At 38.6% G+C, this 27950-nt stretch overlaps 1 pseudogene; it reads right to left on the minus strand.

Annotated features, from left to right (window-relative positions):
- LOC129025759 (PTPN13 like Y-linked pseudogene) lies at positions 11240-26640 on the minus strand (annotated as a pseudogene).

Raw genomic sequence — 27950 nt, forward strand, 5'->3', positions numbered from 1 at the left:
TTTGCTTAACTAATATGGACATTTAAAATTAATAAAATGCACTCAAATGTTCTCTTCTCACATTATGATTTTTTTAAAAAAGTACCTCTCAGAATATAATTAAAATACATTGAGCAACTTTAACATTTGGGTTATGAAAATCTTTTTAATGAATCCATTTTAAATATAAATTTTTGTAGCATTAAATTAGGTTTCTTGTTACTGTAATGGGTTGTCTTTTTTTTTTCACATATGACTAAATAAAACCCACTGTGGTAAAGTACTAAAACCAACAATAGGAGAGAAGTTAAGAAATACATGCTTATTAAAAAATTGATGTTCTCTTAGTTAAATGGTTTTAATTATATACCTGTTGACTACAAAATGGTAAACTAGCTGACCAAAAACACAGAAAACCATGAGTTAATTTTTCTAAATGAAATAATAGAATTTCAAACAAAAGTATGATTAATGAACAAAACTGTTTTATAATTTAAAATACTCACAGTTTTTACTTTGTCTATGTAATATGTTTCTGTCAGACAGTCTAGCATCACTGTGAGATTTTTTACACAGACAATAGCTGGTGTTGCAAGTAGCTCAAAACCAGGGTTGATGGTAATAGGTGACTTACAGACTACAACAGCCTTCTCTGATAGCAGTTCTTTGCTTGTCATATATTACAAGGGAACTTTAGGTGCAGGGAAGATGAAAAAAATTAATTTCTAACATGTTAGAAAAAATAATCACATATTATTAGTAGAAAAGGTAGGGTATAAAAACTTTCTTTTCAAAGAAAATACCTTTAAGTTTATTTCACATAATTGAACATCTCAATGTATCTTGAAGCAATTTTGAATTTTCTTACAAAAGAAAATCCTGAGGAAAATAACCCAAGTACAATCAACTAATGTAATTAATTATCCAAATTAGTTTTTTAAAGAAATTTCTAAAACCTCATAACTTTACACACAGCAAAAAAATTCTTAATATACTTACTGTTTTAATTACATATTAATACAAATAAACTCATTTTCAATTACAAAAAAATACATTAAAATTATACCATTTTCTTTAATTATGAGACATATAAAGAAACACATCAAAAATATAATATAGAAAATAAGGTTTTGTAAGATGGATTTTTTTTGAATTAGAAATTCAGTCAGGGGCCAGGCATGGTGATTCACACATGTAATTCCAGTACTTTTGGAGGCCAAGACAGGCAGAGTACTTGAGGTCTGGAGCTTGAGACAAGTGTGGCCAATATGGTAAAAACCCATCAGAGGTGGTGATGCACACATGTATTCTCAGCTATTCAAGAAGCTGAGGAAGAATAAACACTTGAAATTGGGAGGCAGGGGGTTGCAGTCTGCTAAGATTGCACCACTGCACTCCAGCCAAAGAGAGTGTGAGATTTCATTCTAAAAATAAAAGAAAAGAAATTCAATCAACTAAAAATTGAGATATGCTTCTTATTTGCTTTTCAATGAAGTTTGTGACAACGCTGATTTGTAATTACAAAATGTTTTAAAGTGTGGCACATTTTTCAAAGCTACTATAACCTCACATCCAGAAAAAACTTTTTATTTGTGTTAATTAATATTGTTTTATATTAAGTTCCATGGTACATGCAGGACACCCTGGTATATTTCACCAATGACAGAATGTTATAATAGCAGCAAGTTAGAGAAAATATCAGGATGTTAGAATAGCCAAAAATTAGAGAAAAATGAGATCTCATATAAAATTACTGCAAATTTTTTTTAAGACAGAGGTTTTCTTTTGTCATACAGGCTGGAGTGCAATGGTGTGATCTCAGCTCACTGAAACCTCCACCTCCCAGATTTAAGAGATTTTCCTGCCTCAGCCTCCCAAATAGCTGGGATTACAGTTGTCCACCACCCTGACAAGCTGATTTTACTTCATGCCTGTGTGTGTAATTTTAGTGAAGATGAGGTTTCACCCTATTGACCAGGCTGGTCTACAACTCCTAAACTCAGGTGATCCTCCTGCCTCAGTCTCCAAAGTTGCTTGGATTATAGGTGTGAACCACTCCTCCTGGCCTCTGCAAAATTTTAAAAAGTGGTTTTTAATTTCTTCTTCAGAACTCTCTAGAATAGTAAATGTCAACGATTCAGACTTCTTGAGACACAAACATATTAGGGTATTTCAACCACAGAAAATGTATGTCACCATTGCATTTAGCAGAAAATGCCAGAAATGCTGCTCATCATATTAGAACCCTGAGCAAAAGTGTCTCTCAAACAGAAATTACATGAGTACAAAACATCAAAGTCCAGGAATTATAAATACTCTTTCATAAGTAAGCTTCATAATCTACTAGGAGAAAGCTAATCTGAACTCCAATGCCATGCTGCACACCATGGTGGGTGCCTGTAATTCCAGCTCCATGGGAGGCAGAGGCAGGATGTACACTGAGCTGAGAAAATGCCACTGCACTCCAGCTTGGATGACAAAACTGAAACTCTGTCTTAAAAAAATGCAGTGTACATAAGATGGATCAGGTGGTTCAACGCAAATAATAATCTTTCAAATTTGATTTTGTAAAAATTTTGAAATATAATAATTTGCAAATGAGGTTAAAAAATACCAAAATGTAGGACACTGAATAGTCATTATTTCAAGAACCAAAAGAAGTAAGTCATTTAAACATAACCAGCTACGCTTCTACTGCTATGGGAGTTTAGGGGTGTCACTTTGCAGATGAAAACCTCTGTGGCCTGTGGTTCCTTTCCCTAAGCTTTAATCAGGGCTGCTAAGTTGTTCTACCCACACTACTTGACATGCTGCACTCATCTGGTGTTAACAGCCGGGATTTATCACCTGCCAAGGGCAAGCATGGATGAGTGGTGAGTGGTGTATGATCAAGTGTGGGCTTCAGCAGCTAAACAAGGTCAGTCATGCCAGCTGTATCAGGCCAGGAAGATTTAGTTGCCAACAGAACTGCCAGATCATTGAAAAGCTGCAGCTGGACCAGGCCTACCGCAAGCAGCTTCCACAGCTGATACTGGGGAATGTAGTGATACCCAGAAGCTTGGAGATGCCGGAAAATGCAAAGCCGCAAAGGGTGTGACAGCCCTCCCTGGCTTTGATAGCTCCTAGGTCTGTGCACACTGAAGGGCCACAGCTCTTGTTTTATTTTTGTCTTACCACAATGTGGTAAGCCAGGGGAAACTTTTATCCCTGTTTGTGTTCCAGGTCATTCAGCCCTGTCATTCAGATAATCTCAAATTATGTTTCTGCATCCAGGAATAATGAGATTCATGCTGCCATCAGCCCTTTCACCTGTTTCTGTAGAGATAATCCCCACGCTGGTTATGGCAAGAGTGATGGACTCTCCTAGAAGATGCTTGAGTTTTCATTGTACTTAACAGCCAGAATTCTCTAACCCTGGCTGTAATCCTTGAAATCTTGGTTTCCATTTGTCTTAGTTATTGTAAAATCTTAGCAAATTTTATGTCATAAGAAACATTTAATATTTGTCTTATGACAATCACTATGCCCAGTCTGTATGCATAATGTATTGCACTAATGCACATATATGCATCTGTATTCTGTATGACTTCCAGTTGTATTCAAGATTAGTTATATCCCAAAAGCCTTGGAGTGTTCTCCATGTTATCCCAAAAATAGAATGTGCCTAGGGTTTTATTTTGCTATATTAGTGCTTTACAGAGATATTTTAAAGTAATGGAAAAGAAAGGGGGAGAAAAAAGGAAATAGTTTCTTTTCTTTTTTTTTTTTTTGGAGATGGAGTCTTGCTCTGTCACCCATGCTGGACAGTGCAGTGGCACCACCTCGGCTTACGACAAACTCCACCTCATGGGTTCACACCATTCTTCTGCCTCAGCCTCGTGAGTAGCTTGTACTACTGGTGCCCGCCACCATGCCCAGCTAATTTTTTTTTTTTTGGTAGAGACAAGGTCTCACCATGTTAGTCAGGATGGTCTTGATCTCCTGACCTTGTGATTGGCCCACCTTGGCCTCCCAAAGTACTGGGATTATAGCCACCACACCTGGCCTACAGTTTACTTTCTAATTATTGATTAACTGAACTGACTTCACTTTACTAACACTTACCCTAACTTCAATCAACTGAACTTTAAAAGAGCTTCTTAAAATCCTTCTGATTTACAGAAACCAAAGATTGAGTTAAGTAACCTTGAAAATATAAAATCAATGTTTTCTAAAAGTGTGCTTCTTTTTTTCTTTTTACAATTTTCTGGAGAGATGGTTCAATACTGTTAATTGCTCAAAGTTGCCTGAGACTAGATTTTAAGATATTCAGCAGCATTTCTAGCCTCTTGGCTTTAGATGCTAGCAACAACCTTACCAATTCCACTTCCAGTCATGAACTTGGCTTAAAGTGAAACTAAAGTAAAATCTACTGACCTATGGAAACCCTAGACAATCACATCAACTGTGTGTTACACCTATAATCTCATTGTCTACAATCATTTTCCTTCCACAGTCTGCTCCATCCACAGTGACCTGGTTGTTTTTCAAACAATTTATGCAAGCTTCTGCCAGAGATCATCACACTTGTAGATCTTGCTGCATGCCTACATAATTATTCCCTTATTATTTTATTTTGGTATGTACTTGAAAGTCACTTTGGAAACAAAAAATTGTATACATGTTTTACATAAAACCAAGACGTGATTCATAATAGAGAATATTGCCCTTGTCTTTTATATGAAATTGATAACATCAATTAATAAAAAGCAAACAACAAACTTCATACCATAACCACTAAAACAAAAACCTAACAATTAGAAACACAAATTAAACATGTAAAATTCAATTTTAGTATTTTAAACCATATTTTCAAGGGACAAATCATAGATCCCCTAAATAAAATTAATCTCTGAGATTCTAAAACAATCAGTGCTTCCCAAATAAAAATGAGGGCAAAACTGCAGGGCTGGCAGCTTCAAACCATTCAAAGAAACATCAAACCAATCAAAAACTGTCTGATTACTGTAAATCAGTAGTTTGTATAAACCAAGCAAACCATCAAAAGAGACAGTTTTAAAGTAGTAAATATTGTTTTGGATTGTCATACTGCCTCCCAGGCACAGATGAAGCCTTCAAAATTGAAATCCGCATTTTCCATTTCAGGCCCTGACTCCTAATTCTGGGAGGAGTGAAGAAGCACTTGGTGTTAATTTATTGTGTTTGTTGCAGTCTTTCTAGAAGATAAATAAAGAATCGATGAAACATATTTATTTCTGTTTTGCAAACTCAGAACTCATTCTTGGTTGAAAATGCCAGGAATTGGTCACAAACAAAGTTTTCAATTGTTGAAAGCAAGAATACAGTTATTTCATACAATAGACAATACAAAAGATTTGTTAATACAGATCCAGTTTTTTAAAAAAATAATAGTTTTATAATGCTCATATTCATAGTGTTAATGGAATGCATTCTAAGGTATCAATAACTGAGAAAAACACGTTGGAGAAATGAAGAAAATCAATATCTTATGAAAACGATACTCAAGCAAAAAATGTCTACATATAGAAAAGCTAAAATAATGTGTGATTAACATTTGCCTAAAAAAAATTCTATTACTATTGCAATCCTGGCAAAGTTAGCTATTACTATTACAGATCTCATAGGCAGCTATTACATAAAAAGTTACAAATTTACTTTAATGGACACTCAGTGTGTACAGATATAATCTGAGACAATTTATATTGAGATAGAGAAAAGTACAAGAGCAGCATATATTTATATTATTGAAATTAAAATTTTGAATATTCAAACAAGTTAATATTATTCAAAGAAGCTGTATTATGTTTAAAATATAATTAAAGTCCCAAATATAACTAATAATTACATGAAAATACAGAAAAAATTTTCAAAATGTTAACTTTTTTTAATGGACAAAGGAGTAATTGAGGATCAAATAAGACAAAGAACATATAAAAAATGTAAGTAAATGTCACAGTAAGTAATTTTTTTTACTTGTAGTAACTAAATGTGAGCTCTTATATAAAAACACACAGACTGGTACAAATGCATCTTTGAAAAAAAATTCACAAATGTGATGTCTATGCATGTCTTACTTTAGGTTCAAGAAACAGAGATTGAAAGTAAAATAATACAGGATCTTAGGAAAGCATGGAAACTTATTTTCAAACTTAGAAAAAAGCTCTGGGCCAGGTTCAGTGGCTCTCAGTAAAAAAAAAAGTCTGGAGATGAAAGTAAAACAACTGACATTAAAATTCTTGGCTGGGCATGGTGGCTTACACCTCTAATCACAGCACATTGGGAGACTGAGTCGGGTGAATCAAGGGGTCAGGAGATCAAAACCATCCTGGCTAACATGGTGAAACCCCATCTCTACTAAAAATACATATTAAAAAAAAAATTCACTAGAGGACTGCAATCCCTGCACTTCGGGAGACCTAGGTGGCAGATCATAAGGTCAAGAAGTTTTGACTTTGCTGGGGAACATGATGAAACCCCAACTGTACTAAAAATACACAAATTAGCTGGATGTGGTGACAAATATCTGTAGTCCCAGCTACTCAAGAGGCTGAAGCAGGAGAATCAATTGAACCCAGTATGCAGAGGTTGGAGTGAGCCAAGATTGTGCCACTGCACTCCAGCCTGGTGACAGAGCAAGATTACATCTCAAATAAAAAAATAAATAATTACTACAGACATTTAAAAGGAGACTTGCACATATAGAACATGTCAGCAAATTGAATAAAAGAGGCAATTGAAATTATTAAGTTAAGAAGAGAAAAAAATAAAGAAATGTGAAAACAGTCTAGAAACCAGTGTGAAACCATCAAGCAGACCTACTTAGGCATTTTGGAAATTCAAGAGGAGATAAAGAAATAGGGAGACTAAAAAAAAGTGGTTAAACATGTCACAAATTTGAGATAATAAATACCTAAGAAACTCAAAAACTCCAAGTAAAATAAACTCAAAGAAACACACCCAAACATACATGATAGTTAAACTGTCTAAAACAAAGACAAAGAGAATCTTGAAAGCAGAAAGAGAAATTTTGACTAGTAATGCACAACATACCCTCACAAATAACAGGGGAAATTCTTATCTGAAAACTCAGAGGACTCATATATTCCAAGTGCAGTAAGAAAAAACTTTCAAAGAGAAAAGTTATGTTTTAACAAAGTGTCCATCAAAAGAGAGGAGAAGTTATGAAATTCCCAAATAAAAGCCACATTCTTTTGCCAGTAGACAACCGTTTAACAAATACTTTATGGATTATTCCAGGGTAAAATGAAAGGACATTGAACAGCAGTATTAATAAACAAAGAATAAAGTAAAGATAAGTACACAAAAAATTCCAAAAGATAAAAAAATTAAAAATGTGCACCTTCACTATCTGTTCTCCACATAATTTAATACACTATTATATTAAAAAAAACTCACTAGCTTGTGTTTTGGAGATAGAATGCATATTGTTATAATTTCGAGAACTCAATAACTGAAATAAAGCCGGCCATGCTATAAAGGAGTAAGGGTTTTTTATATTAAGTGAGAATAAACTAATGTGATTTTAGAAGTGTTTTACTTTTAGAATATTCAATATAAACACTGGAGCAACTACAAAGCAAAGAGTTATAGCCAGGAAGAAAGATCTCTTTACCACACCAGAAAGTAGGAATACCTGAGGCTACCCAACCAGACACCTTGGCATGATAAACAGAAGCCTGAGCTGTCCCACCATGGACTAAGTTAGGTGATACAAAGGTACATAGCATAGCTGCTTCTTCACACAACTTTTACTACACCAGTGGCCACAAAGTGGAACAGGCTCATCCATACCCAGGGCTGGTGCAGCAATGAGGCTGAAAGCAGTGACAATGTGGAGACTCATCAGAAAGAAAAATGACAAGCCAGGTGCAGTGGCTTATGCCTGTAATCCCAGGACTTTGGGAGGCCGAGGCAGGCGGATCACGAGATCAGGAGATTGAGACCGTCCTGGCTAACACGGTGAAACCCTGTCTCTACTAAAAGTACAAAAAATTAGCTGGGCATGGTGGCACGTGCCTGTAGTCCCAGCTACTCGGGACGCTGAGGCAGGAGAATGGCGTGATCCAGGGAGGTGGAGGTTGCAGTGAGCTGAGACTGCGCCAATGCACTGGAGCCTGGGTGACAGAGTGAGAGTCTGTCTCAAAAAAAAAAAAAAAAAGAAAAGAAAAGAAAAATAAACATGACACAGTAATTGCTCCAATCCTATCTCTTCCTTCATGGCATCCTGGGATTTTGAGGTTGAAACTGTTGTTGACAAAAGATAATACAAAAATAGGAAGGCAGAGTATTTCATTCAGTGGAAAAACTATGACAAACAGAATGACACTAGGGAAGCAGAGCAGCAATTCATAAACTGTGAAAAATGTATTTATGACTTTAACAGATGACAGATTAAAAAACAGAAAAAGAAGTACATGGACAGGAAACAATTAGAATATTTTGAACATTTTCAAGCAAGGCCAGAAAAGGAACTTCTGCATCTACCAACTCCCAACATTTTTTTTTTTATATACTTTAAATTTTAGGGTAAATGTGCGCAATGTGCACGTTTTTTACATATGTATACATATGCTATGTTTGTTTGCTGCACCCATTAACTCGTCATTTAGCATTAGGTATATCTCCTAATGCTATCCCTCCCCACTCCCCCCACCCCACAACAGTCCCCAGAGTGTGATGTTCCCCTTCCTGTGTCCATGTGTTCTCATTGTTCAATTCCCACCTATGAGTGAGAACATGCGATATTTGGTTTTTTGTCCTTGCGATAGTTTACTGAGAATGATGATTTCCAATTTCATCCGTGTCCCTACAAAGGACATGAACTCATCATCTTGTATGGCTGCATAGTATTCCATGGTGTATATGTGCCACATTTTCTTAATCCAGTCTAACATTGTTGGACTTTTGGGTTGGTTCCAAGTCTTTGCTATTGTGAATAGTGCCACAATAAACATACGTGTGCTTGTGTTTTTATAGCAGCATGATTTATAGTCCTTTGGGTGTATACCCAGTAATAGGATGGTTGGGTCAAATGCTATTTCTAATTGTAGATCCCTGAGGAATCACCACAATGACTTCCACAATGGTTGAACTAGTTTCCAGTCCCACCAACAGTGTCAAAGTGTTCCTATTTCTCCACATCCTCTCCAGCACCTGTTGTTTCCTGACTTTTTAATGATTGCCATTCTAACTGGTGTGACATAGTATCTCATTGTGGTTTTGATTTGTATTTCTCTGATGGCTAGTGATGGTGAGCATTTTTTCGTGTGTTGTTTGGTTGCATAAATGTCTTCTTTTGAGAAGTGTCTGTTCATGTCCTTCACCCACTTTTTGATGGGATTGTTTTTTTTTTTCTTGTAAATTTGTTTGAGTTCATTGTAGATTCTGGATATTAGCCCTTTGTCAGATGAGTAGGTTGTGAACATTTTCTCCCATTTTGTAGATTGCCTGTTCACTCTGATGGTAATTTCTTTTGCTGTGCATAAGCTCTTTAGTTTAATTAGATCCCATTTGTCAATTTTGGCTTTTGTTGCCATTGCTTTTGGTGTTTTAGACATGAAGTTCTTGCCCATGCCTATGTCCTGAATGATAATGCCTAGGTTTTCTTCTAAGGTTTCTATGGTTTTAGGTTTAACATTTAAGTCTTTAGTCCATCTTGAATTAATTTTTGTATAAGGTGTAAGGAAGGGATCCAGTTTCAGCTTTCTACATATGGCTAGCCAGTTTTCAAGATTGGTTTTTATCTAACCCTAACATAAACGTTTTATTAATGTTTATAATCTCAGCACTTTTTGAGGCCAAGGCAGGCAGATCACTCGAGTCCAGACATTTGAGACATGTCCAGGCAACATGGCAAACCTTTGTCTCTACCAAAAAATACAAAAAGTTAGCCAGAGATGATAGCTGAGTCTAAGGTGTAGGATCAGTTGATCTTGGCAGCTAGAGGCTGCAGTGAGCCATGATGGCAATTCTGCCCTCCAGGCTGGGAAAAAGAATGAGACCCTGTCTCAAAAAAAAAAAAAAAAAAAGAAGAAGAAAAGGAATAAGAGTTGAAAATTTTATGTCCTGTGATAAACCTTAGTATTGTTTAACATTATCTTTTCATTTTGTTTACTGCTACAATTTAAGAAATTTACTTAAAAACAATTGTGGAAGGTTACTAGGTACAGTATTTGAAGAAGCAAAAGAACTATACCCGGATGGTCAACAAGTCAACTATATGACTTACAAGCAAAGCATCCCTGACAACTTTAAAAACAGAAACAATAAAAAATCTGGCAAGTTGTGGTGGCTTAGGTTTTTTAGTGTTTTTTTTTTTTTTCTTTAAGAAATCCCTTTTTTCTCTTAGACTAATTATAATGTATAGCAATTTAATAGGTTATACTTTTGTAAATAGAAGTGAAACATTATAGAAAAAATTAACTCTCAAGTCCCCCCACCCACCACAGTCATCTGAATGGACCCCTCATTTTGACCAAGGGCATTCCAAAAGTGGTCCAGTTCCCAACAGGAAAGAGGGACACACATGATTCATTACACACTCCTCCCTTTTTCACTTTAGAAAAAGTTGACCATCATTAACAGCAACACATACCTTAAGTCTGATAAGGAATATTTACCTTCTATTCTCTCAAGCCTACTACATAGAGTCTTCATCATCATGATAAAACTTTGGTCTCTACAGCCCTTACTATTTATTGTAACCCAGTCATTCCTATCTGTTGATTTTAGGTTTTTAGGTAATAACTTAATTCTTTCAGACAACTGCCAATGAAAACATATTTAAATCTACCTGTAACTTGAAAGTCCAGCCCCGCACCATCGCTATTTCCAAGTTGCCCATCCTTTCTCGACCAAACCAATGTACTTACATATGTTTGATTGACGACTCCTGTCTCCCTAAAATGCATAAATATAGGCAGTGTACACATCACCTGGGGCACATGTTCTCAGGATCTCCTGAGTAGGGCTGTGTCATGGACCATTTGTCACTCATATTTGGCTCAGAATTCTTCAATTGACTTTATGGTATAATATTAAAATTTGATACTGTTAGTACATCTCAGCTAATGTAGGATGTCAGTGTTCATAAAGTGGACATTTTCTTCAACATTAGAAATCCACTCTCAATTACACTGTGACTGTCACAGGAAAAGAAAAAATGTTGCTAACCAGTCACATATCATATACTTAAACTTAAATAATAATTCAAGTTCTCATATACCTACTTAAAAATTTTTCTATGTTGTTTGAACTACTTTAGTTCTCTAAGAAAAATGAGTCATTAAAGCATGAAAAAAGTGTTGTTGGAGGTTGTGATTTCTCCCCTGGCCTCAGCCAGTCATAGTGGTTCCACTCAGTGCCTCTCCTTTCTCTGTACCAGAATCTCCCCCAGAAACAAACTCAGATCATCTGCAAACCACACTTTGGTAGCTGTGACAATGCGTGGTCACTGACTCACTCAAGGGACACTTTCGTATAGTCAGAATTGGAGGCTAGGGCTGGGAATTAAGGCTCAGGGCAGTGCCCCTCCTCAGTTCTGGGTGCTGCAGACAGGGTGTATTTTCCTTACCTGGCCACCAGATGCCTGAATGCCATGTCTTTCCTGGGAGGGTCCTGAGGAGACGTTTTTATTCTCACCCGGTCGTAGCACCAGATCTCTTGTAGCAACGGCCACTCCTGGACATGTCCGGAAGAGAAAGAGGCTTCATCTTCATTGTGGACGCGATCCCGGGTATGCCAAAGCCGCGACCACTCTTGGGCGGGTCCTGAGATGAAGGAGGCTTAGTCTTCACCATGAACGTGCCACTGGTGTCCCCAGGTACCCTGAAACAACGGCCTTTCTCCGGTGTGTCCTGAGGAGAAGGAAGCGCTGTCCAAGGCTCTGTGAGGACACCCTGCTCCTCAGAGAGTTAGTTTGCGGGCTCTGCGGGCTCATTGCATAGGCTCCGTGCACCCTCTGGTGGTAGCCCGGGAAAATCTCTGAAATTAAGGGTGGGTTCATCCAGGCGGTAATCTCTGGAAGTGGAAGTTAAATAGAGCCAACATTCCCATACCTGAATGGAGATAAAAAGAAGCAAAGAAGACTGGCAATAGATAAAACATAATTGAGTTTTTGTATATCAGCAATAGTGAATAGAAATCATTGGAATTTGAATATTAAAACACCACTTACAACACTACCCACAAAATTGAATCCATTAAGTATAAATGTAACAAAATATGCAAGATTCATTCAGTAAACAACAAGTCACCTTTGAGAGAAATCAAAGAAATGTTAGTAAATGCAGAGAGGCCTGGCATGTTGGCAGATGCCTGTAATCCCAGCACTTTGGGAGGCTGCCACAGGCAGATCACTTGAGCCTAAGAGTTGGAGACCAGCCTGGGGAACAGGGTGAAATCCATCTCTACCAAAAATACAATGCCTGTAGTCCCAGCTACTTGAGTCATTGAAGTGGGAGAATCTCAGTGAGTTGAGATAGCAGCACTGCACTCCAACATGGGTGACACAACTCTTTTTCAATCAATCAATCAATCAATAAACAGATGTTTCTCGTTCTGGAGAAGTACATTTTTGATTATTTCAGCCATATCCCAATCAAACTCCAGGTAAATATATCAACAAACTCTTCCTAAACCTAGAATAGATGAAATAAGACTGAAGAAGAACAAAGCTAAGGGACTTGCACATCTGGATATGAATACTTACACTAAAGCTAACGTAATAAAGAAGAGTGTGGCATTCATAATTTAATACACAAGCAGATAAGTGGAAGAGAATAGATAGCCCCAAAACCATCCCAAGTCAACTGATTTTGTCAAAAATGCAAAGCATATTCTTTGGAAGAGATAAAGCTATTTCACAAGTGGCAAGAAAACTGCTGGAAACTATATGGAAATAAATGAACATAGACAAAAACTTTACAGTTAAAAAATTTGTCAAAAATACCCATACATTAAATTTATTCAATGCAAAGTTGTAATTAGAAAATATCTGCCTGGGCCTGGGTTTCGTAATGAGTTATTAGCAAGTCCATGAAAGAAAAAGAATGGATAATATGAACTTTATTGGAAGTTGAAATCTCTACTCTGTAGAACACCCTGTTACCAGTGGACATGGCAGTTCAAGCCTGTAATCTCAGCACTTTCGAAGGTGAAAGCAGACAGATCACCTGAGGACAGGAGTTCCAGATCAGCATCGTATACATGGTGAAATCACGTCTGTACTAAAAATGCAAAAATTTAACTGGGATTTCTGGTGTGCGCCGGTAATCCTAGCTGCTCGGGAGTCTGAGCAAGGAGAATCCTTTGAACTTGGGAGTTGGGGATTGCAGTGAGGCTAGATCTGGTCATTGCACTCCAGCCTGGGTAACAAAATGAGACTCCACCTCTAAAAAGAAAAAATCTGGTAAACAGAACCAAAAAGCCAGCCACAGATAGAAAAATTTAGCAAACTCATCGGAAAAGTGACTCGTATGGACAATATATGAGGAAACTCTCAAACTCAAAAAGATAAGCAATGCAATTCCAAGGTCAGAACCTGAGTAGATACATCACTAAGGAAGATACAGAGATGGAAATCAGGCAGGCACACCAAACACTGCTTGCGGAAAGCCTGCTGATTCTGCTGAAGGCTGAGACTCCAAGTTATCCATGGGGAGCAGCAGTGGTTGCCAGAGTGGCAGTGGCTCCAAAGGCTGCCCCCACCTACCCTATTTCCACCCTTTCTCCAGGGTCCAAGAGTCCCCAAGGCACTGAGCATCCTCTCCCAGAAAGAGCCTGAAGTTGGATATTTTGTTTCTCTGCTTTCCTTAAAGTTCTGGAGTCTGCCAAGTATCCTTAAGTTGGAAGTTTTATTATTATTCTAAGTACCTTGCAGCACTGGCAAGCATTAGGAGAGTTGGTTTTTAATCCACACTTGTCTTCATAAAGAGATAAAAGAATTGGCTCCAACTGCTTTTTAGTAAATTCTTCTAAAATGTTCGGTATAATATATTTTTATTTTGTTTTCCTGGAGACACAAAGCACAGACAAATTATAAAGTAAAACCCAAACAGGGAGTAATCATGAAATCATAGACACTATTTAGTCTTCATTTAACCTGACTTATTTTCATTATAATTTAACTTCTAGGATACATTTGCAGATCAAGCAGATCTGTTACATTGGTGTACATGTGACACGGTGGTTTGCTGCACCCATCAACCCATCATCTAAGTTTTAAGTCCTGCATGCATTCAGTATTTGTCCTAATGATCTCCTTCCACTTACCCCCTACTCCCTGAGAGGCCCCATTGTGTCCTCATTGTTCCATTCCCACTTATGAGAGAGAACAGGTAGTGTTTGCTTTTCTGTTCCTATGTTAGCTTGCTGAGAATGATTGTTTCCAGCTTTATTCATGTCCCTGGAAAGGACATGAACTTATTCTTTTTCATGGCTGCATAGTATCCCATTGGATATATGTTCCACATTTTCTTTATCCAGTCCATAATTGATGAGCATTTGGGTTTGTTCCATGTATTTTTTGTTCCTGAGTAGTGCTGCAATAAACATATGTGTGCATGTTTCCTTATATAAAATGATTTATAATCCTCTGGCGGTATACGACATAATGGGATTGCTGGGTCAAATGGTATTTCTGGTTATAGATCATTGAAAAATCACCACACTGTCTTCCCCAATGATTGAACTAATTTACACTCCCACCAGCAGTATAGAGCATTCCTTTTTCTCCACATCTACACCAGCATCTGTTGTTTCCTGACTTTTTGATGGTCACCATTCTGACTGGTGTGAGATGGTATCTCATTGTGCTTTTGATGTGCATTTCTCTAATGACCAGTGATGCTGAGTTTTTTTATACACATTTGTTGGCTGATTAAATGTCTTCTTTTGAGAATTGTCTGTTCATATCCTTTGCCCACTTTTTGATGGGGATTTTAATTTTGTTGTATATTTTTAAAAATTTCTTGTAGGTTTTGAATCGTAGACCTTTTTCAGATAGATAGGTTGAAAAAATGTTCTCACATTTGGTATGTCACCTGTTCACTCTGATGATATTTTCTTTTGCTGTGGAGAAGCTCTTTAGATTAGTTAGGTCCCATTTGTCAATTTTGGATTGTGTTGCCATTGTTTTTTGGTCTTTTGGTCATGAAGGCTTTGCCCATGCGTATATCCTGAATGATATTGTCTTGATTTTCTTCTAGGGCATTTAGGGTTTTAGGTTTTATGTTTAAGTCTGTTAATTCATCTTGAGTTAATTATGTGGTGTGAGAAAGGGATCTAATTTCAGGTTTCTGCATATGGTGAGCCAGTTTTCCCATATCAGGGAATTCTTCCCCAGTTGCTTGTTTTTGTCAGGCTTGTCAAAGATCAGATCACTGTAGATGTGTGAGTTACTTTAAGCAGTATGGTCATTTTCATGATATTTATTCTTCTTATCCGTGAACATGAATTTTTTTTTTTCCAAATTTTGCTGTCCTCTCTTATTTCTTTGAATGGTGGTTTGTAGTTCTCCATAAAGAAGTCCTTCATGTTCTTTGTAATTTTTATTCTTAGATATTTTATTTTCTTTGGAGCAATTGTGAATTTGAGTTCATTCATGATTTGGCTCTCTGTCTATTATTGGTGTATAGAAATGCTTGTGATTTTTGCACATTGATTTGGTAGACTGAGATTGCTGGAGTTGCTTATAAGCTTAAGCTAACTCATATAAAAGACAAGTTTCTTGTCTATTGTTAAGGAGTTTTAGAGGTGAGATAATGGGGTATTCTAAATATACAACTATGTCCTCTAAAAACAGGCAAAACTTGATTTCCTTTATTTTTATCTGAATATCCTTTATTTGTTTCTCTTGCCCAATTGCCCTGGGCAGAACTTTCAATCTGATGTTGAATAGGAGTGGCGAGAGAAGCCATCCTTGTCTTGTGCCCTGTGTTTTGTGTTTTCAAAGGAAATGTTTCCAGCTGTTGCCCATTCAGTATAATATTGCCTATGGGTTTGTCAAAAATACTTCTCTTTAGTTTCTGATACATTCCATCAATACTTGGTATATTGAGTGTTTTCAGTAGGAAGGGATATTGAATTTTATCAAAGGCCTTTTCTGCATTGATAGAGAAAATTATGTGGTTTTTGTCATTGGTTCTCTTCACATGATGAATTACGTTTGTTTATTTGTTTATGCTGAAACCAGCCTTGCTGGTTGGAGCTGATCTGATCGTGTTGGATAAGATTTTGATGTATTGCCGGATTTAGTTTGCGAGTATTTTATTGTGAATATTCACAATGATGTTCATTGGGGATATTGGCCTATTTTTTTTTTTTTTGTCTCTGACAGGTTTTGGTATTAAGATGATGCTGGCCTCATAAAATAAGTTCAGAAGGAGTGCCTCTTTTTCTATTGTTTGGAATAGTTTCAGAAGGACATGGCACCAGCTTTTCTTTGTACTTCTGTAGAAGTCAGCTGTCAATCTGTCTGGTCTGGGCATTTTATGGTTGGTAGGCTATTAATTACTGCCTCAACTTTAGAATCTGTTGGTCTCTTCAGGGATTCTACTTTTTCCTGGTTTAGTCTTGTATAAGTGTATGTGTCCAGGAGTTTATTTATTTCTTCTAGATTTTTTGCTTTATTTACATAGAGGTGTTTACAGTATTCTCTGATGGTAGCTTTATTTATGTGGGATCACTGGTTTCATCCCCATTATCTTTTTTTTTACTATGTCGATTTTATTTTCTCTTTTTGTCTTCTTTATTAGTCTGGCTAGCAGCATATCTATTTTGTTAAATTTTACAAAATAAAAAAATACACTCCTGTATTCATGAATTTTTTGAAGGATTTTCCTGTGTCTAACACTTTCAGTTATGTTCTGAAGTCAGTTATTTTGTTTTTTGTCTCAGCTTTTGTTCTTTCTTCTTCTTTTTTTTTTTTTTTTTTTTTTTTTTTAGAAGGTGTCTTGCTCTGCCATGCACACTGGTGTGGAGTGGTGCTACCTCAGCTCACTCTGGCTTTTAACTTTTGGGTTCAAGAGATTATCTCAACTCAGCTTCCCGAGTATCTTAGATTATAGGTGTGTGCCCCCATGTGAGGCTACTTTTTTTTTTTGTATTTTCTGTGGAGTTGGAATTTCACCATGTTGGTTGGCTAAGCTGGTGTTGAACTCTTGAACTCAGGTGACCTGCCTATCACAACTTCCCAATGTGCTGAAATATCAGGCATGAGCCACTAAGTCTGTCCCTCTAGTTTTCTTCATTGTGATTTTAGGGTGTTGATTTTAGATCTTTCCCACTTTTGATTTGGGTGTTTAGTGCTATAAATTTCTCTCTTAACGCTATTTTAGCTGTGTTCCAGAGATTGTGGTAGGTTGTGTCTTTGTTCTCATTGATTTCAAACACTTCTTTCTTAATTTTGTTATTTACCCAGTGGTCAATCAGGAGCAGGTTTTACAGTTCCCATGTAATTGTGCTGCTTTGAGTAAGTTTCTTAATCTGAGTTCAATTTATTCCACTCTGGTGTGAGACAATGTTTGTTTTCATATCCGTTCTTTTGCATTTGCTGAGGAGTGTTTTACCTCCAATTATGTGGTCAATTTTCCAATAAGCGCTACGCGGTGATGAGAAGAATGTATATTCTGTCGATTTGGCATGGAGACTTCTGCAGATGTCTATTAGGTCTGCTTGGTCAAGTCTGCGTTCCCTTCCTGAGTATTCTTGTTAAAATTCTGGCTCATTTATCTGTGTAATATCAATAGTGGGGTGTTAAAATCTCCTGTTACAATTGTGTGTGAGTCTAAGTCTGTGTAAGTCTCTACGAACTTGCTTTTTAATCTGAGTGCTCCTGTATTAGGTTCATATATATTTAGGATTGTTAGCTATGCTTGTTGCATTGATTCCTTTACCGTTATGCAATTCTCTTCTTTATCTTTTATGATCTGTGTTGGCTTAAAGTTCGTCTTAGGATAGACTACAATTTCAACCCCTGCATTTTTTTTTTTAACTTTCCATGTGCTTGGTAAATATTCCTCCATCCCTTTATTTTGAGCCAATGTGTGTCTTCACCCAAGAGATGTGTCTCCTGAATATAGCACACTGAAGAGCCTTGACTCTTTATCCAATTTGCCAGTCTCTGTACTTTGATTGGTAAATTTATTTCATTTACATTTAAGGTTAATATTCTTAAGTGTCAATTTCATCCTGGCATGGCAATGCTAGCTGGTTGTTTTGCATATTATTGATCCACTTTCTTCATAGTGTTGTTGTTCTTTATATTTTGCTATTTTTTTCAATGGTGAGTACTAGTTTTCTTTTGTTTTTTTTTTTCGTTTGTTTGTTTTTTGAGACGGAGTCTCACTCTGTCGGCCAGACTGGAGTGCAGTGGTGTGGACTTGGCTCACTTCAAGCTCCACTTCATGTGTTCCTGCCTTTCTGACTCAGCCTCCTGAGTCTGAGTAGCTGGGACTACAGGCACCCACCAACACGGCCAGCTATTTTTTTTGTATTTTTAGTAGTGATGGGGTTTCACTGTGTTAGCCAGGATGGTCTCCATCTCCTGACCTCATGATCCTCCTGCCTCTGCCTCCCAAAGTGCTGGGATTACAGGTGTGAGCCACTGCACAAGGTGAGTACTTTTATTTTCTTTCCATATTTAGTGCTTTCTTCAGGAAATTTTCTAAGGCAGGGATGGTGGTGACAAAACCATCTACATTTTGGTGTCTGTAACAATTTTATTTTTCTTTTTTCTTTTTTATTTTTATTTTCTTTTTTATTTTTCAATTTTATTTTTTATAAGGCTTAGTTGGGCTCAATATAAAATTCTAGGTTGAAATTGTTTTTCTTTAGAGTTGTTTTATATTGGACTCCACTCTCCTCTGGCTTGTAGGGTTTCTGCAGAGAGATCCTCTGTTAGTCTGATGGGTTTCCCTTTGTAGGTAACCTGATCTGTCTCTCTGGCTGTCCTTAACATTTTTTCTTTTTGTTCAACCTTACAGAATCTGACAGTTATAGGTCTGTTGCACCTCTCGAGGGGTATGTTAGTGTGTTATCTGTATTTCCTGAACTTGAATGCTGGCCTGTCTTGTTTCATTTGTGAAGTTCTCCTGGATAATTCATTGACGTGCATTTACAAACTTGGTTCCATTTTTCCCCATCACTTTCAGGTACACCAATCAATTATAGGTTTGGTCTATTTACATAGTCCCATATTTCTTGGAGGCTTTGTTTGTTGCTTTTCTTTCATTTTTCTCTAATCTTGTCTTCATGCTTTATTTCATTAAGTTGATCTTGAATCTCTGATACCCTTTTTTCCTCTTCATTGATTCAGCTATTAATACTTGTTTTTGCTTCACAATGTTTCTTGCACTGTGTTTTTTAGCTCTATGAGTTCACATACGTTCTTCTCTAAACTGGTTATTTTAGTTAGCAGCTGCTGTAATGTTTTATGAAGGTTCTTACCTTCCTTGCATTGGTTTAGAACATGTTTCTTTAGCTCAGATAGTTTTGTTATTACTGATCTTCTGAAACCTACTTCTGCCTACTCATCATCCTCATTCTCCATCCACTTTTGTGCCCTTGCTGGAGAGGAGTTGCAGTCATTTGGAGGAAAAGAGGCCTTCTAGTTTTTTTGAATTTTCAGCTGTTTTGTGCTGGCTATTCCTCATTTTTCGTGGATTTATCTACCTGTGATCTTTGATCTTGAATGTCTTTGTACTGGGATTTTCTGTGAGTGTCCTTTTTGTTGATGTTGATGTTACTGTTTCCTGTTTGTTAGTTTTTCTTCTAACAGTCAGTCGTCTCTTCTGCAGCTCTGCTGCAGTTTGCTGGTCTACTGCAGATGCTGTTTTCCTGGTTATCACCATATGAAGTTGCACAAGAGCAATGATTGGAAGATTGGTCCCAGAGTGATACCCGGCTGGTGCCAGCAACAACTCTTCTGTAGAAAGTATCTGAATGTCTTTGGATTGGGATTACGTGTGAGTGTCCTTTTTGTTGATGTTGATGTTACTGTTTCCTGTGTGTTAGTTTTTCTTCTAACAGTCAGGCATCACTTCTGCAGCTCTGCTGCAGTTTGCTGGTCTACTTCAGATGCTGTTTGCCTGAGTATCACCATATGAAGTTGCACAACAGCAATGATTGGAAGATTGGTCCCAGAATGATACCTGGATGGTTCCAGCCACAGCTCTTCTGTATGAAGTGTCTGTTGACCCCTGCTGGAAGGGGTCTCCTAGTCAGGAAGCACATTGTTCAGGGGCACACTTGAAAAGCCAGAGCAGAGCTTGAGCACTGTCCTGGGAGATACACTGCTCTCTTCAGAGCAAGCAGGCAGGAATATTTAAGTCTGCTGAAGTTGCACTCACAGCCATCCCTTTTTCCAGGTGTTCTGTCCCAGGGAGATGGGAGTTTTACATATAAGCCACTGACTCAGGCTGCTGTCTTTCTTTCAGAGATGCCCTACCCAGTAAGGAGGAATCTAGAGCACCAATGTGGCCACAGTTGTTTTGCATGCTTCTGTGAGTTCCATGCAGTCCAAACTTCCTGGCAGTTTTCTTAACACTCTGAGGGGAAAACCTTTTGCTGAAGTCTCAGTAATGGTGGTCAACCCTCTCCCAACCAACCGTGATCATTGTAGGTTGACTTCAGGCTTCTGTGTGGGTAAAGAGAACTTGAAGCCAGCAGTTATCAGCTTGCTGTTGTCCATGGGTGTGGGGCCTGCTCAGTGAGAACACTTAGCTCCCTGGCTTCAGCCCCTTTGCAGAGGGGTGAATGGTTCTGTGTCACTGGTGTTCCTTGTGCCACTGGGGTACAAAAATTATTTTGCAGCTAGCTCAGCAACTGTGAAAGCAGTCACCCAGGTTTGTGCTTGAAACCCAGGTCTGTGGTTATGCAAGCACACTAGGGAATCTCCTGGTCTGTGCATTGTAAAAAACCATGGAAAACCGCACGTTATGGGCTTGATAGCACAGCCCCCAATTGCTTTCCTTGGTTAAGGGAGGAAGTTTTCAGCCCCTTGCACTTCCTGAGTGAGGCAACACTCACCCTACTTCTGCTTGCCTTTTGTGGGCTGCACTCAATGTCTAACCACTTCCAGTGAGATGAACTGGGTGACTCAGGTGGAAATGCAGAAATCACCTGTCTTTTTTGTTCATCTCGCTGGGAGCTGCAGACCAGAGTTGTTACTTTTCAACCATATTGCCAGATGCCCACCACCTTTTCTTCTTCTTTAAAGTGTGCACTACTGAAATTACCAGAAGTTTCACTTGTAATATCTCAAAGCAAATGGGAAAGAACAGTGAGAAATGTTTTAACAAATTAATCTCTGTCTTAAAGTGTCAATCAAAAGCAGTGCCATGTTGCAAAAGGTGAAGAAAAATGAACAGACCAAAAACATGTGATTTCACATTTTGATTCACTTTTGAAAAAGCAGATTTAAAAAGGTAAACCTCCAGATTTCTAATCTCTATCAATTATGAAGCATTGCGAAGTATGTACTAAAATTGAAATCAATGATTTCTTCAATTTTCACAGAAACGAATTTGTGCTCTAGAAATTCCTGTTGTTGCTTTCATATCTGTGGGGGTTCAGTCAAGATGGTGGGGAAAATTAGCAGATGCAAACCTTCTTGCAAGGCCTGGGGGGTAGGCACAAGCTCCAGTAATAAACTTGCCTGAAAATGGCCTTTTCCCTTTATTTAAGTAAGTTAGAATAGAAACAAATGAATATGGGATGTTTATCTAACTAGCTTGCTTACTCATGTAGTGCTAAGGTTAATTTTTGACTTAGTACGGTGCTAGATTGCTTTCTAATTGGGAAGTCCACACTGTCAATTACTCTTTAGTGGTGTTGACTTGAGCCTTGGTCAATTAGTCTTTACTGAATTAATGCAAGTCTCACTAGGTGATTGGGGCCACAGTCAAAGCTCTGCAGTGAGCAGAGACCACACAACTGCACTCCAGCCTGGGCCACAGAGCAAGACTCCGTTTGAAAAAAATAAAAGGCTCCTACTCACTCTAGGAAAGAAGGGTCTTGTTTTTTTCCACATGGAACTGTTTCAGGACCAGTTCTCAGGAAGCCTTTATTGTATGTGTTAAAAGAAACATAACATAAAATTTACTAATCTAAACATTTGTACATGTATAGGTAAGTGGCATTAAGTATGTTTATGTTATTGTGCAACCATCACTACCATTTCACATTCTCACCAGAAATGCAGAAATGTTCCAATTTCTGCACAAACTCTCCAACTCTCCCTTTTTCAAAAAAAAAAAAAAAAATCTTGTGGGTATAAAGTAATCCCTCTCCTGCCCCACTCACACCTGTTTAAATATCTGTAACACACTCGCTGGTCATTTCCAGGTCACTTTTTCTATGCTGCCTATCCAGACACCCAGTGATCAGTGATGTCTCCTCAGGGCTTACAATTTCTTCCACATCTTGCTCTAATGTAATCCAGACCTCAGCATATAATATAAATGCATTGTTCCACATAAATAAAGGGAAATTAACATTTTATGAGCACCACCACGTGCAGATGACTTAGTATGACTAAATGAGATGGAACAAGACAGAAAGCAGGGAATGGACCAAACACTTAGCACAAGGCCCAGTGGTTCCTTAGCAAGGTTGAAACAGACTTACCATGACATGATGTGACCACTGCACTACTAGGAATGAATGATGAGAAATGAAGGCAAATTTACAGGCTACATACATAAATAAATATTCAAGACATCCTTATACACAATGTTCCCAAACCAGGAGCTCCCAAATGCCCATATGCAGAAGAAGGGTGAACAAGCTGTGGCACATCCACACCATGGCATGTGGCTCAGCATGAAAAGGAATGGACTGTTTATGCACTCAGAACAGAGTGACTCTGCAAGTGGTTCTGCTAAATAAAAGAAGCCAGATCAGAATGATGCAGAAAGACCCAAGTACATATTGTATTTACATGTAATTCTATAAAATATCTGCTAAATTTTAGTCAAAGAAGCAGATCTGTGATCTGAGATTGGCCAGGAAGAGATTGTTATTGCTGGGAGGAAGGTACGTTTTCATGACCTTCATCACACTTCTGGCCTTGTGGTAAATGATATACTCACATGGAGAAAACCACCAGTTCTTCTATCTGCACATGTGCAGTTTACCATATGCCAATCACACTTCAAGGAAGCTGTTTTTAAATAAGGAATAACTGTCCAAAGCTTAGAATATGGATGAGCAGGAGATCTGAGAAGGTAGATTCTTTTCTTTTCCTAATTTATGAGGCTATACAATGAGAATTAAGTTGGCCCTGAGCTCAGATGCAGAACAGACCTGAGGGAAAGTCTCACACAGTTCTTCCTTCTGCACAGAAGAGTGACCATCTAACATAGTACCCAGTTGTCCTTGAGGACCTTTACAGGTCAAAGTGACTTTCCTGTCCTTGTGTCTATTTTCTGGTATTTCCTCTTTCATGCAGAATCTTACATGCCCTCTGATGTAGAGGAAATGATGTTCAAGTTCTAATATGAACATTCTGGTTCCATTACAGTAGAGAAATGGGTTGCATTGTCTCTCTTCAAGACAAAGAGAAGGGAAAAGCCATGAGCACAATGTCCATGGTTGTGCAGTCAGGTTGCAAGTGGAGGAAGAATATCGCCATGCCAAGGCAGCAGCAGGACAACTGAAGGTGAAGGTTTCTGCAGAGGAAACAAAGAAGCTTAGGGATTACCAGAGGAATTCATCCTTCCCATGTGCAGACCCCTGGTTTGAAGGCCTGTTCCTCTTGTCCCAATGTGAAATGAGCCTGTGACCATCCCCATTTCAGCCTAAGTACTAATTGCACAGGCAAACATGAGTGTTCAACAGTTTTAAAAATGTGAAAAATAAAAGACAAATATGATCAAACACACAACTCACCTCCAGAGAAATGAGTCTTTAAGTTCCTTTTTCCTTCTGGCCCCACGCCCTCTGTTCAAGGAAATTTCAGAATTCATGCTCCGTATCATCTCAAAGAAGTATAAAATATTGCATCCATAGAAAGTAACAAAATTTAGGAAGATAATAAGAAAATTCTGAGATTAGGAAAGACAGCTTGAAATTCTCTTAAAATGTGAAACTCTCAAAAAATGGAAGACAGAATCTAAAAAATATTTCAAAACCACATACAATTAAAAAAATAAACCATAAGAAAAGTGGTTAGCTCTCTGGGAGATGAGTCCCAGAGTTGCAGTAGTGAAATAGCATTTGACATGTAAAAACCAAGGGAGGCAGTTATAAAAGTCCTTGGAATGACAGCTCAATTCCAGGCCTAGAGAGATGTTGGTTGGATGGGAACAGGAAAAGGGAAGGCATCCAGCAGTGACTTTTCAGGTGGGAGGTTAGAAATGAGGGAAGATGTTAAGGATGTGATAAAAGGAGACAATTTAATTTTAAATAGAAAGAGAGAAGAAAAGGAATAGAAACTTCAAGAAAATAGAAAGCTAAAGAAAAAATTTGTATATACCCATAGAATACCAAGACCTGTATGTGAATTCACAGTGATAATATACTTCCTACAAGAGGAAAGTCACAAGATCATATTGTATTGGATCAACAAAATATATATCTAAATATTTATATTCTACAGTTACCTACAACTTCAATGATAACTAAGAAAGAAAATAAAATCATGGTATTCCTATCATTGGATGAGGGTGGAGGAAATGTAGGAGTGTAAGAAACTCAGTCATCCTCTGTGGTACCTGGTTGGTAACAGGTAGTTCAGGTGACTAGAGTGAGGTGCACATGGTGGCAGCTCCTTCTGTGTAACTCTTGGCTCACCTCTGTATTTTTCAGTCATCTGCATATATTTTTATTTTCAAAATAAAATACATGAGAAATGATATGTGGTATCAGAGATTCTAGGAACAGTCTCTGTTTCAGGTGTACATGTTCCAAGTCTAATTAAATGTCACAGATTCCAGCAGAAAATCCTGTCTCTACCCACACTTCCGCTGCCTGAAACAAGACCCAAGTAACCACCAGATCCAGCTCAAAAACTTAAGATCTGTCTAAAGCAGATCCACATGGGGGCATCAACAAGGGTATCAATAGACACAACCACAGAGGTATCTGCAGTGTGCATCATGAAGTCCAGCCCCTAACTGTAGACCAACTTCCCAGTCTGGAAGGAAATTTCCTTAGAGGATGCCAGTGCTAGTGGCATCAACCACCACTCAGGTGCAGCCATAGAGTGGTCCAGCATGTAACTATAAGCAGCCAGAAGTCAGACAAAAGGAGAAACAAAGATGAAAGGGAGGGTGGTGACAACATGGTTGTGCCCCTACTGCTACATCTCACTACCCTGCAGTGGCCTGGGGGACACAAAAAACACCATATTTTGGTGGGCAGATGCTCTCTCAGGTCAGAGCAGTAGTACTTGGAAAGAAACTGAAGCCAAGCTGATGAATGTGGTCTCCTGTTTCAATTTGGCCACTCATGGCTGTGGGTCCCAGGATATCACAAATTGCAATGCCTTTCCCATTTTCTCTGTGGCTGCAAACACTTGGCTCAGGTTCTGATTGACCTGGCACCCCTGAGGCACTTAATAATGCCTATTACTTGAAATTGATAATACGTTAGCACTTTATTTACAATGACTTTCAATGAAGTATTGTTCTCCAGTATTGAAACTAGGAAAACGATTAACAAGAGCTTGATAGTTATGTGAATAAATGATGGTTGATCCTAAAGAACAATTAGGCAGTACTTGATAATAAAGAATTTGTATTTTATAAATGCACACTGTGTCTCAATGGTACTCTTAGGCTTTTGATAACCACCCCCACTTAATCTTTGCAACAATCCCCATGGCAGGTCCTGGCACCATCCCCATTTTAGAGGTGAGAAGTCACATTAACCTGCCTAAGGTCACATACCAGGGCAGAGCAGGATGTAAATAAAAGCAGGCAAAATAGGTACCAAGAAAGATTATAATATCCTTATGGTATGTGGAAAGGAGAAAAAGTGCACATGGTGTGAAGGCCAGACAAGATGTAGGCCAGCCCCAAATGTAGACCAGATGCACAGCTGGCCAGCCTGTACTTTTCTTGTCTTAAAAGGTCCTCCTCAACAAAAGAAGATCACAGAGTTCAGGGAGTGTGCTAAAAAGACACTGATATGTATCAGAAACATGAGAAAAGAGAAACAAACAAAATACCAAAAATAAACACACCAGAATTACAACAGGGTTTGTCTTTAGGTTACAGGCCTGCAAGTGTCTTTTCCTAAGTCTGTTTTCTCCATTCTCCAAAATAGACATAAATTCCGGTGATGAGTCAGGCTGCAGGAGTAAGCGTAGGGTCAGAGGAAACTTCTGCCCACACCTGGCCCCTGACCTCAACTCCTGGCTGGAGGCTTCTCCTTCCCTGGGGTCTGTCCTTATCCCATAGACAGGACCCTGTCATCTGTCATCCCTACACTCATTCCATGCCTTAGTCCCCAATAAAGAGTAGAGGGGAAGTGAACAGTGAAATTGTCTCATGGCCCATGGGATGATAGTACCTGGCAGTCAGTGGCATTCAAATTGTCTTGTCTCCAGGAAAGTCCAAGCCCAAGTCCTTGAGAGCTTTCTTGGGACTGTGGAGGCCCATTTTATTCATGTCCCTCCAAAAGGGATCAGATGGAAGAAGTTTTGTGGGACTCTGAGGCCCAGCCTTCTTTCCAGAAGGTAAAGCAGGCCTGCTGGCTGGAAAATGCTGTCACCACAAGGTCACCCCAATATTTTTGTTTATCTCTTGTCCTGTCTTTGGTCCAAACCAAAAACCCATAATTACTAACTGTAGAAAAGAGAGTTTCTGTGGTGCCAGTTGTGTTGGTCTCCCCTGTGTGAGAAAACCATGGGGCACCATAGGGAGCCCCTGAGGAGAAAAGTCTCCTTATTGCCTTCACGTATTTATGCCCGAAGTGCATAACTGCTCAGCAGCACTCCACAGGTTGTTCAGGTAGATAACACTCTCTTGAAGCAGTTGAGTATAATCAAACATTTTGGCTCCTCCTGAAACCAGCTCCCACATGTTTCAGTCCCAATAAGTTACAGATCTTTAGTAGGTTAGACACAGGCCTTTGCTCAAGGAAATTCACAGAAACTGACAGTGCCAAACCTCTTATTGAATGGGTCACGAGTTCTCCTTCACTGATTAATCCTTTTCCTTATCCCTTCTTCCCCCTCCCAGAGGCCCTGAGAACAAGGAGCTTGTAAACCAATAAATTGGGTGAAGCCCAAGAGCAATGGGCCATGAGCAAGCCTTCAATGCTCTGGTCCCCTGGACCCACCTTTTAAATGTTTATTCTGTCTCTTTCTAATTCCTTTGTTTCCTCCAGACTCAGGGTACCCACTGCATGGTGTGGGGCTGGTTTCCTCAACACTAACCTGGTACCTTCCAAATCTTGGTGCTTGTATTGTCTCTCAAATCAACTCAACAAGGCCTCCTCTGGTGACACAATAGCCATTTCTGTAGCCAAACCTGACCCTACCATACAGTGACCTTGAAATGCAGGCAGGCAGCCACAACACTACTTGGGCCTGTCCTGAGCCTCAGATCTCTGGTTTCAATGACCTCGCAGCCAGCTGATTGACAGGGACAAGGAAGTGTGTGGAGGAAGCACTCTCCACACCACTGAACTCCAGCCTGAGTGACAGAATAAGATTCCGTCTTAAAAAAAAAAAGAATTACCTTTAAAATGCATCCTATTTTTTCCTGGGGTTGTTCCAAGGTGGCCAAATAGGAACAGCTCCAGTGTGCAGCTCCCAGCATGATCAATACAGGTCAGTGATTTCAGCATTTCCCACAGAGGCACTTGGTTCATGTTATTGGGACGGGTTGGAGAGTGGTGCAGCCCACGGAGGTGGGTGCAGCCCATGGAGAGTGAGCTGAAGTAAGGCGGGGTGTCACCTCTACTGGGAAGTGCAAGGGGTT

Source organism: Pongo pygmaeus, chromosome Y (genome assembly GCF_028885625.2).
Source record: "Pongo pygmaeus isolate AG05252 chromosome Y, NHGRI_mPonPyg2-v2.0_pri, whole genome shotgun sequence".
Taxonomy (NCBI): domain Eukaryota; kingdom Metazoa; phylum Chordata; class Mammalia; order Primates; family Hominidae; genus Pongo; species Pongo pygmaeus.